Source organism: Palaemon carinicauda, chromosome 35, assembly GCF_036898095.1.
Source record: "Palaemon carinicauda isolate YSFRI2023 chromosome 35, ASM3689809v2, whole genome shotgun sequence".
Taxonomy (NCBI): domain Eukaryota; kingdom Metazoa; phylum Arthropoda; class Malacostraca; order Decapoda; family Palaemonidae; genus Palaemon; species Palaemon carinicauda.
The window spans coordinates 79,212,945-79,225,444 of NC_090759.1; the positions used below are offsets into that span (position 1 = coordinate 79,212,945).

A 12,500-nucleotide genomic window follows, 5' to 3' on the forward strand; every position below is an offset into this window, starting at 1 on the left:
TCTCTCTCTCTCTCTCTCTCTCTCTCTCCCTCTCTCCTCTCTCTCTCTCTGATACAATATTCATTGATGTTTGAGTTTAATTCCGTAATGTTTTATACAAGATCATCTTGACATTTGCTTGAATAATTCTCTCTCTCTCTCTCTCTCTCTCTCTCTCTCCTCTCTCTCTCTCTCTCTCTCCTCTCTCTCTCTCTCTCTCTGATACAATATTCATTGATGTTTCAGTTTAATTCTGTAATATTTTATATCAGATCATCTTGACATTTGCTTGAATAATTCTCTCTCTCTCTCTCTCTCTCTCTCTCTCTCCTCTCTTCTCTCTCTCTCTCTCTCTCTCTCTCTCTCTCAACGCTAATTCACAACGCAAAAAGTGATTTGTAACTGTATCCGTACTTTCAAATTAATCTTTCATAAAGAAAATCGCAGCTTTGCCAATTTAGCCAGCTTATGCATATATTAAGACTTGCTATCTCATGCTATTAAAGTAACAGGAACCTTTTTTTTTCCTGTCATTTTCAAAAGCTTTGATTCTGTTTGTTTTTAACAGATAAATTAGACAGTAAAAGTGACAACGTATATATGCAGATTAGGACAGTAAAAGTGACAACGGATATATACAGATAGACAGTAAAAGTGACAGCGGATATATACCGATTAGACAAGTAAAAGTGACAACGGAATCTATACCGATTAGACAAGTAAAAGTGACAACGGATCTATACCGATTAGACAAGTAAAAGTGACAACGGATCTATACCGATTAGACAAGTAAAAGTGACAACGGATCTATACCGATAAGACAAGTAAAAGTGACAACGGACCCATGCCGATTAGACAGTAAAGGTGACAACGGACACATGCCGATTTAGACAGTAAAGTGACAACGGACCCATGCCGATTAGACAGTAAAGGTGACAACGGACACATGCCGATTAGACAGTAAAAGTGGACAACGGACCCATGCCGATTAGACAGTAAGGTGACAACGGACACATACAGATTAGACAGTAAAAGTGACAGCGGATATATACCGATTAGACAAGTAAAAGTGACAACGGATCTATACCGATTAGACAGTAAAAAGTGACAACGGACCCATGCCGATTAGACAGTAAAGGTGACAACGGACACATGCCGATTAGACAGTAAAAAGTGACAACGGACCCATGCCGATTAGACAGTAAAGGTGACAACGGACACATACCGATTAGACAGTAAAAGTGACAGCGGATATTTACCGATTAGACAAGTAAAAGTGACAACGGATCTATACCGATTAGACAGTAAAAGTGACAACGGACCCATGCCGATTAGACAGTAAAGGTGACAACGGACACATACCGATTAGACAGTAAAAGTGACAGCGGATATATACGATTAGACAAGTAAAAGTGACAACGGATCTATACCGATTAGACAGTAAAAGTGACAACGGACCCATGCCGATTAGACAGTAAAGGTGACAACGGACACATGCCGATTAGACAGTAAAAGTGACAACGGACCCATGCCGATTAGACAGTAAAGGTGACAACGGACACATACCGATTAGACAGTAAAAGTGACAGCGGATATATACCAATTAGACAAGTAAAAGTGACAACGGATCTATACCGATTAGACAGTAAAAAGTGACAACGGACCCATGCCGATTAGACAGTAAAGGTGACAACGGACACATACCGATTAGACAGTAAAAGTGACCAGCGGATATATACCGATTAGACAAGTAAAAGTGACAACGGATCTATACCGATTAGACAGTAAAAGTGACAACGGACCCATGCCGATTAGACAGTAAAAGGTGACAACGGACACATGCCGATTAGACAGTAAAAGTGACAACGGACCCATGCTGATTAGACAGTAAAAGTGACAACGGATACATACCGATTAGACAGTAAAAGTGACAACGGATACATACCGATTAGACAGTAAAAGTGACAACGGATATATACCGATTAGACAGTAAAAGGGACAACGGATCTATACAGATTAGACAGTAAAAGGGACAACGGATATATACAGATTAGACAGTAAAAGTGACAACGGATATATACGCCAAATGTTATAGAAATATAATTGATATATAATTGATGATAATAATGATACCTTTGTATGTACTTTCATGTAAGCACATTAGCGAATGTTGATGTATAGATGAAGAAAGGTGTAGCTATGTATACGCATAGTCTACATACATCATACGCAAACCGCGTAGATGTCTTTGCATTTCAGACATACGCAATTATACGCACACCATACAGATGTGTTTGTCGTCAGAAATTACAGCCGAAATGCTGTAACGAGAATATCAAACGATAAAGAAAATGAACTCGCCCCCCCCCCCCAACGTTCTCTCCCCCCCCACGTCCCCCCCCCCACGTCCCCCCCCTCCCCCCCACGTCCCACCCCCGTTTAATTACATACATAATGAGAGGAGAAAACTTAATTCACACCTAGGCTAACAATACAGAGGGAAAACAAAAAGAACAATTGCTATTGTGGCCTTCGTTCTTAGGTTCATCATCATCATCATCATCTTATAATTATTATTATTAGTAGTAGTAGTGTTATTATTATTATAACTTGCTAAGCTACAACCGTAGTTGGAAAAGCAATGCTGTAAGCCCGAGGGCTCCTACAGGGAGATTTACCTGTAATTTATGTATTAATATACAATGAAATATACATTTTATCATGTATAAAAGTATATCTGAAAATAGTGCTTACATACGCCATGCCTTGCTACATATACTTTTAAGTATGGACCAAATATATATATATATATATATATATATATATATATATATATATATATATATATATATATATACATACATATACATACACCCTGCCCATATCCATTTCTTTCTTTTTCTTACAGGTTACCGTCTACTAACTTAAGATATTTTTTTTTAGCATTTTTACTCCCTCTTAGCTTCCAGAATTTTTTTATAATGGAAATCTTTTTTTTTATAACTACCTCAAAATTCAGTTCCCGTTATTCTCAAAGGTACAGATTATTATTATTATTATTATTATTATTAATATTATAGCTGTTGTTATTATTACTATTATTATTGTTATTATTGTTGTTGTTGTTATTATTATTATTATAATTATTATTATTATTATTATTATTAGCATCATCATCATTGAAAACCAACATAAAGATAATACTACACACAATTGTATAAAAGATTGACACTTGGCAACATGTAAAACAAATTAATTTTTATGTCATACTTTTGTTTTTAGTACCAAGATAACAAAAAAAAAAAAAAAAAAAAAAAAAAATAATAATAATAATAATAATAATAATAATAATAATAATAATAATAATAATAATAATAATAATAATAAATAATAATATAATAATAATATAATGATAATAATAATGATAAAATAATAATTAATAATAATAGAATAATAAAATAATAATATAATAATAATAATAATATATAAAAATTATATAATAATATAATAATAATAATAATAATAATAATAACAATAAATTTTTAGTATGTAATTATAAGGACCTTGACACGAAGATAGGCCCAAGGACGTGACATAAATATAGACGAAACTTAAACACGTAGTTATCTCAGCTACGTGGCATGTTTACGAGAGTTGTTTACTTGTTTACAAGTCGTTAATAGCCACGCCCCTTTCCACGCAAGCCTCGATGCGTTGCTATCCTGCGTATAAACCCAGGCTGATGTATATATCTTTTTATAGTTTATATATGAACGATTTGTTTTAATGTTGTTACCGTTCTTGAAATGTGTTATTTTAGATGTTTATTTTCATATTTCCTTTTTCTCGCTGGGCTGTTTTTTTCCATGTTCGAGCCCTCGGGCTTATAGCATTCTGCTTTCCCAAATTAGAATTATAGTTTAGCTTGTAATTAAATAATAATAATAATTATAATAATTATAATAATAATTATAATATATAATGATAATTATAATAATAATATAATAATAATAATTGTTTATTACTTCTGTAGTTTATTCATTTCCTTATTTCCTTTCCTCAGTGAGCTGTTTTTCCCTGTTGGAGCCCATGGGCTTATAGCATCCTGCTTTCCAAATTAGGTTTGTAGTTTTGATAACAACAACAATAATAATAATAATAATAATAATTAATAATAATAATAATAATATATAATAATAATAATAACCCCGTTAAGAATTAAAATACTTTTATTTTCTAATTTATCTTAACATTTTTTTCCAAGGATTTAACTTAAATCTTACAAATTGAGTCTAAAAATTAAATTTAAATTAAATTAAATTGGTCAGGCGGGTTGCTAACTCTAGAGCTGGTGGGACGAAACGAATATACGAACAAACAACTAACCCCCCTCCCCCTCATCTCCTCCCTCTACCTTCCCTCTCCTCCTCCCTCTCTTTCTCCTCTCCTCCCCCCAGACTTCTTGCAAGTCTGACCTTGGTTGCTATTGTTGGTAATTGAGGGATAGAAAGAAGAAGAAGATGACGAAGGAATGATTTGCATAAGTTGAATATATATATTGTTGTTGTTATTATTATTATTATTATTATTATTATTATTATTGTTGTTGTTGTTGTTATTATTATTGTGTTGTTGTTTTGTTTTATTATTATTATTATTATTTGTTGGTGTTGTTGTTGTTATTATTGTTGTTGTTGTTATTATTATTATTATTGTTGTTATTAATTTATTATTATTATTATTATTATTATTATTATTATTATTATTTTTATTATTATTATTATTATAATTGTTGTTGTTGTTATTGTTATTATTATTATTGTTGTTATTTTTGCTATTATTATTATTATTAATTATTATTATTATTATTATTATTACTTGCTAAGCCTACAACCCTAGTTGGAAAAGCAGGATGCTATAAGCCCAGCGGCTCCAACAGGGAAAGTAGCTCAGTGAGGAAAGGAAACAAGGAAAAAAGAAATATTTTAAGAAGAGTAACAACACTAGAATAAATATCTCCTATATAGACTATAAACACTTTAACAAAACAAGAAGAGAAATAAAAAATAGAATAATGTGCCCTAGTGTACCCTCAAGCAAGAGAGCTCTAACCCAGATAGTAGAAGACCATGGTACAAAGGCTATGGCACGACCAAAGACTGGAGAACAATGGTTTGATTATGGAGTGTTCTTCTCATAGAATAGCTTATTACCATAGATAGAGAGTCTCTTCTACCCTTACCAAAAGGAAAGTGGCCACTGAACAATTAGAATAATAAAAAGGCTTTTTTTTGTTTTTTGGCACTTGCAAATATAGTCAGACATTCTCATTTAGGTTAATTTTTCGTAAACTATAATAAAAAAAAAATGGCACAATGCGAAAATATTCAAAGACCTTTAATTAAGATTAATTTTCCATGAACGTTAATAAAAAAGTTTTTTTTTTTTTTTTTTTGCACATGCGAAAATATTCTTTCGACCTTTTCATTATCATTGGTTATATACAATTTTTTTAATTGTGAATGCATGTGAATGATCAGGTTAAAAACTCGTCCTTTGTTTAGGTGGCAATAAAGTTTTTCATGGCATTGACATTAGACCTTATAAATGAAATTACTGAGGGGCACTCAGTAGAGCGCAGACCTCCGCCGTGGCTTCTTATTTCTCAACCTTTTGCTCGACCTAGACCTTTGACCTTAACATGTATTAATTGGCGTGGATTTTCATACTCTCAAATATGAACCAAGTTTGAAGTCTCTGTGACAACGGTGTCCAAACGTATTGTTGAATATGTGAATTGGACATTTTGCTTGACCGTGACCTTGACCTTTGACCTTGACCTTTGACCTTGACCCTCCAAAATTTAGTAATATCTAGTTTTTTTACATGAGAGTTAATCCCTGCAAGTTTCAGTTACTCTAACGATTAAAATTGTGGCTAGGAAGTTCACAAACAAACAAACACACACAGACAAACATACAAACTAGGGGTAAAACATAACCTCCTTCCAACTTCGTTGGCGGAGGTAATAAACATAAACAGCAATAGCACCACGAAGATGGTAAATATCTCTGTAAACAGACGAAAGTCAATAAAGGTTCTTACTTTTCTCCATCGTATTAATAAACGCTATACCATATTCTAGAAAGTTTTATTCCAGCTGTGACCAGATTTTGGGATGATCTTCCTAACCAAACCATTGTCTTGGGTAGTGCTATAGCTTCTGTACCATGGTCTTCCACTGTCTGGGGTTAGAGTTCTCTTGCTTGAGGGTACACTCGGGCACACTATTCTATATAATTTCTCTTCCTCTCTGGCTCTGTTGAAGTTTTTATTGTTTATATAGGAAATATTTATTGTGATGTTACTATTCTTAATATATTTCTTTTGTCCTTGTTTCCTTTCCTCACTTGGGCTTATAGCATCATGCTTTTCCAACTAGGGTTGTAGCTTAGCATTTATTAATAATCATAATGATGATAATGATAGTAATGATAATAATAATCAGGGAGTATTGTTCTCCTGTCTGGTCTTCAGCTGCTGATTCTCATCTTAATTTGTTGGACAGGAACTTACGGTCTGTTAAATTTCTTATTCCTGATCTAGATATTAATCTTCGGCACCGTCGTTCAATTAGTTCGTTATGCATGTTGCATAAGATTTTTCCTAATTCTGATCATCCTTTACATTCATATCTTCCCGGACAGTTCCAGCCTGTTCGTAATACTAGACATGCAGTTAATTCTAATAGTCAGGCCTTATAGGCCTACTCCATCATAAGGCTCAATATTAAACAGTATTCTGGAAGTTTTATTCCAGCTGTGACCAAGTTGTGGAATGATCTTCTTAATGGGCAGTTGAATCGGTAGAACTTCAGAAACTTCAAAATTTCAAATGTTTTTATGTTGAACAGGCTGACACAAGTCTTTTTTATAGTTTATATATGACAGATATATTTTAATGTTGTAACTGAATTTAAGATACTTAATATTTTCTATTCCTTCTCATTTTTAGGTTATTTCCTTATTTCTTTTCCTGGCTGGGTTATTTTTCCCTGTTGGAACCTTTGGGCTTATAGCAATATGCTTTTCAAACTAGGGTTGTAGCTTAGATAGTAATGATAATAATAATAGTTTTATCATATATGAATAGTCAGCATCTCTCAAAAATAATAATGGATGCATAACTAAAAAATATACAAATGCACAAAATTATTTAATACACAAATATGATTTCGATAATCATATAGATTAATAAAATCTCGAAAATCTCTCTCTCTCTCTCTCTCTCTCTCTCTCTCCTCTCTCTCTCTCTCTCTCTCTCTCAAAAAAAAAAAAAAAAAAAAAAAAAAAAAAAAAAAAAAAAAAAAAAAAAAAAAAACGAAAAGGAAAGTGTGCTTGTATGTCAAAGAAAGCAAGTTTATAATTATAAAAATTACTTTAGAAGATTTCCCACAGTAAGCCACATCTCCCACAACTTATAGAAATTTCCTTTTTAAAAGACTTCCCACAGTAAGCCACATCTCCCACGACGTGGGAGTTAGGCTAATGAGACATTGATAATCTGATCCTGTCCCTATTATTGCAGAAATCATTCTTGCAATAAACCCTGCTTGAAGCGCAGCAAGGACTTTCGCTTTTGCAGGTGGAGCTTGCCAAAGAGCAATGGGGGGTTTGCAACATCATTATTTTGACATTCATTGGATCAACAATGGTCATGATTTGGTGGAGATTTGGTGTTTTGATGTGAGGAAGGGGAATTAGAGGTATCTGCTTTTGCTAAGAAACATGACTAAAGTGATATTTATGGGTGCTATTTATATGAGAAGCATGACAAAAATGTAATTTGTATGAGAAACATGACAAAAATGTATTTAATAGATGCCATTTTATATGAGAAGCATGACAAAAAGTGCCATTTTTCGGATACTATTTATATGAGAAACATGACTAAATTGTTATTTCTGGATTCCATTCATATGAGGAGCATGACAAAAATGTTTTTAAGATGCCATTCATATGAGAAGCATGACAAAAAGTGCCATTTTCGGATACTATTTATATGAGAAACATGACTAAATTGTTATTTCTGGATTCCATTCATATGAGAAGTATGACCAAAGGTGTCATTTCTGCATGCTATTTATAGGAGAAACATGATTATAATTGTTATTTCTGGATCCCATTCATATGAGAAGTATGACAAAAGGTGTCATTTCTGCATGCTATTTATATGAGAATCATGACAAGAATGTAATTACATGAGAAAACATGACTAAAATGTTATTTATGGATAGTACTGATATGAGAAGCATGACAAAAAATTAAATAAAGGTGTCATTAATATGAGAAACATGACCGAATTGTTATTAATGTATGCTATTTATCTATTTATTTGAGAAGCATGATAAAAATTTAATTTCTGGATACTATTTATATGAGAAACATGACAAGAATTGTCATTTCTGGATGCTATTTTATATGAGAAGCATGACAAAAAATCATTTCTGAATGCCATTGACCTTTACCCTTAATGTATATTATTGGCGTGGATTTTCATACACACATATGAACCAAGTTTGAAGCCTTTGTGACAACGATGTCCAAACTCATGTGTGATTACGTGAATTGGACATTTTGCTTGACCGTGACCTTAACCTTTGACCTTGACCTTCCAAAATGTAATCATTTCCAGCTTTTGACCTTCCAAAATGTAATTCATTTCCAGCTTTTGACCTTCCAAAGTGTAATCATTTCCAGCTTTTTGACCTTCGAAAATGTAATCATTTCCAGCTTTTGACCTTCCAAAATGTAATCATTTCCAGCTTTTGACCTTCCAAAATGTATTCATTTCCAGCTTTTGACCTTCGAAATGTAATCATTTCCAGCTTTTGACCTTTCAAAATGTAATCATTTCCAGCTTTTGACCTTCGAAAATGTAATCATTTCCAGCTTTTTGACCTTCCAAAGTGTAATCATTTCCAGCTTTTGACCTTCCAAAATGTAATCATTTCCAGCTTTTGACCTTTCAAAATGTAATCATTTCCAGCTTTTGACCTTCGAAAATGTATTCATTTCCAGCTTTTGACCTTCCAAAATGTAATCATTTTCCATCTTTTGACCTTCCAAAATGTAATCATTTCCAGCTTTTGACCTTCGATAAATGTAATCATTTCAGCTTTTGACCTTTCAAAAATGTAATCATTTCCAGCTTTTGACCTTCGAAAATGTAATCATTTCCAGCTTTTGACCTTCCAAAGTGTAATCATTTCCAGCTTTTGACCTTCCAAAATGTAATCATTTCCAGCTTTTGACCTTCCAAAGTGTAATCATTTCCAGCTTTTGACCTTCCAAAATGTAATCATTTCCAGCTTTTGACCTTCAAAATGTAATCATTTCCAGCTTTTGACCTTCCAAGTGTAAATAATTTCCAGCTTTTGACCTTCCAAAGTGTAAATCATTTCCAGCTTTTGACCTTCCAAAATGTAATCATTTCCAGCTTTTGACCTTCGAAAATGTAATCATTTCCAGCTTTTGACCTTTCAAAATGTAATCATTTCCAGCTTTTGACCTTCCAAAATGTAATCATTTCCAGCTTTTGACCTTCGAAAATGTAATCATTTCCAGCTTTTTGACCTTCCAAAATGTAATCATTTCCAGCTTTTGACCTTCCAAAGTGTAATCATTTCCAGCTTTTTGACCTTCCAAAATGTAATCATTTCCAGCTTTTGACCTTCCAAAGTGTAATCATTTCCAGCTTTTTGACCTTCCAAAATGTAATCATTTCCAGCTTTTGACCTTCCAAAGTGTAAATCATTTCCAGCTTTTGACCTTCCAAAATGTAATCATTTCCAGCTTTTGACCTTCCAAAGTGTAATCATTTCCAGCTTTTTGACCTTCCAAAATTTAATCATTTCCAGCTTTTTGACCTTCCAAAGTGTAATCATTTCCAGCTTTTGACCTTCCAAAATGTAATCATTTCCAGCTTTTGACCTTCCAAAGTGTAATCATTTCCAGCTTTTGACCTTCCAAAATGTAATCATTTCCAGCTTTTGACCTTCCAAAGTGTAATCTTTTCCAGCTTTTGACCTTCCAAAATGTAATCATTTTCCAGCTTTTGACCTTCCAAAGTGTAATCATTTCCAGCTTTTGACCTTCCAAAATGTAATCATTTCCAGCTTTTGACCTTCCAAAATGTAATCATTTCCAGCTTTTGACCTTCCAAAGTGTAATCATTTCCAGCTTTTGACCTTCCAAAATGTAATCATTTCCAGCTTTTGACCTTCCAAAGTGTAATCATTTCCAGCTTTTTGACCTTCCAAAATGTAATCATTTCCAGCTTTTGACCTTCCAAAGTGTAATCATTTCCAGCTTTTGACCTTCCAAAATGTAATCATTTCCATCTTTTGACCTTCCAAAATGTAATCATTTCCAGCTTTTGACCTTCCAAAATGTAATCATTTCCATCTTTTTGACCTTCCAAAATGTAATCATTTCCAGCTTTTGACCTTCGAAAATGTAATCATTTCCAGCTTTTGACCTTTCAAAATGTAATCATTTCCCATCTTTTGACCTTCCAAAATGTAATCATTTCCAGCTTTTGACCTTCCAAAATGTAATCATTTCCAGCTTTTGACCTTCCAAATGTGTAATAATTTCCAGCTTTTGACCTTCGAAAATGTAATCATTTCCAGCTTTTGACCTTCCAAAATGTAATCATTTCCAGCTTTTTGACCTTCCAAAGTGTAATCATTTCAGCTTTTGACCTTTCAAAATGTAATCATTTCCAGCTTTTGACCTTCCAAAATGTAATCATTTCCAGCTTTTGACCTTCCAAAATTTAATCATTTCCCCGCTTTTGACCTTCCAAAATTTAATCATTTCCAGCTTTTGACCTTCCAAAATTTAATCATTTCCAGCTTTTGACCTTCCAAAATGTAATAATTTCCAGCTTTTGACCTTCCAAAATTTAATCATTTCCCGCTTTTGACCTTCCAAAATTTAATCATTTCCAGCTTTTGACCTTCCAAAATTAAATCATTTCCAGCTTTTGACCTTCCAAAATGTAATAATTTCCAGCTTTTGACCTTCCAAAATTTAATCATTTCCCGCTTTTGACCTTCCAAAATTTAATCATTTCCAGCTTTTGACCTTCCAAAATTTAATCCTTTCCAGCTTTTTGCATAACAGTTAATCCCTGCAAGTTTCATTACTCCACAATTAAAATAATGGCCGGGAAGCTGTTCACAAACAAACAAACACACACAAACAGGGGATGAAACATTACCTCCTTCTAATGTAGTTGGCGGAGGTAATAACAGTAATAATAAATGAAGGTAAACAAAATATTTGCAATGTTTTACTTGTAAGTAATATATAGATGTTGTCAAGTGTAAGTATGAAAATTTAAGTATACTTATCTTATTGTTAATTTATTCACATCATTTATTTATTTCCTTATTTCCTTTCCTTACTGGGCTATTTTTCCCTGATGGAGCCCTTGGGCTTATAGCTTCTTGCTTTTCCAACTAGGTTTGTACCTTGGCTAGTAATATTGATAATAATAATAATAATAATAATAATAATAATAATAATAATAATAATAATAATAATAATAATATCCTTAATGGAAAATAGTCATCTCGAAGATAAGAATGATGCAAGTATATATGTAAAAATATTAATAATTCTGTCCAGTGAAAGGTATACATTAACCTTCCTAGCCCTACCAGGTAATATTATTAGCATTGCCACCACGTAGATAAAGGTAATATTATTGCCATTGATATTACATGCATTGTATATGAATATTTCTGCAAGGTAAGCTATTCTTATTACTTGTGCCCAGTTGCAGTGTCCAATTCAAGTTGAACTTTGTCAATAGAGTTGAGACAAGCTCAGCAGATGTCTATGTTTACTAAGAAAAGCTTAGCGAATGTTGACTTTTACTAAGAAAAGCTTAGCGAATGTTGACTTTTACAGAGAAAAGCTTAGCGAATGTTGACTTTTACAGAGAAAAGCTTAGCGAATGTTGACTTTTACAGAGAAAAGCTTAGCGAATGTTGACTTTTACTAAGAAAGGCTTAGCAAACGTCGACCTTTACTGAGAAAAGCTTAGCGAATGTTGACTTTTACAGAGAAAAGCTTAGCGAATGTTGACTTTTACAGAGAAAAGCTTAGCGAATGTTGACTTTTACTAAGAAAGGCTTAGCGAACGTCGACCTTTACTGAGAAAAGCTTAGCGAATGTTGACTTTTACAGAGAAAAGCTTAGCGAATGTTGACTTTTACAGAGAAAAGCTTAGCGAATGTTGACTTTTACAGAGAAAAGCTTAGCGAATGTTGACTTTTACTAAGAAAGGCTTAGCGAACGTCGACCTTTACTGAGAAAAGCTTAGCGAATGTTGACTTTTACAGAGAAAAGCTTAGCAAATGTTGACTTTTACTAAGAAAAGCTTAGCGAACATCGACCTTTACTGAGAAAAGCTTAGCGAATGTTGACTTTTACAGAGAAAAGCTTAGC

General features: G+C 33.0%; 1 protein-coding gene across 1 annotated transcript in view; it reads left to right on the plus strand.

The window, feature by feature from the left end:
• ND-49 (NADH dehydrogenase (ubiquinone) 49 kDa subunit) overlaps positions 1–12,500 on the plus strand; it is an 81,354-nt gene that overhangs the window by 30,843 nt on the left and 38,011 nt on the right. The gene's annotated exons all lie outside the window — the stretch shown is intronic.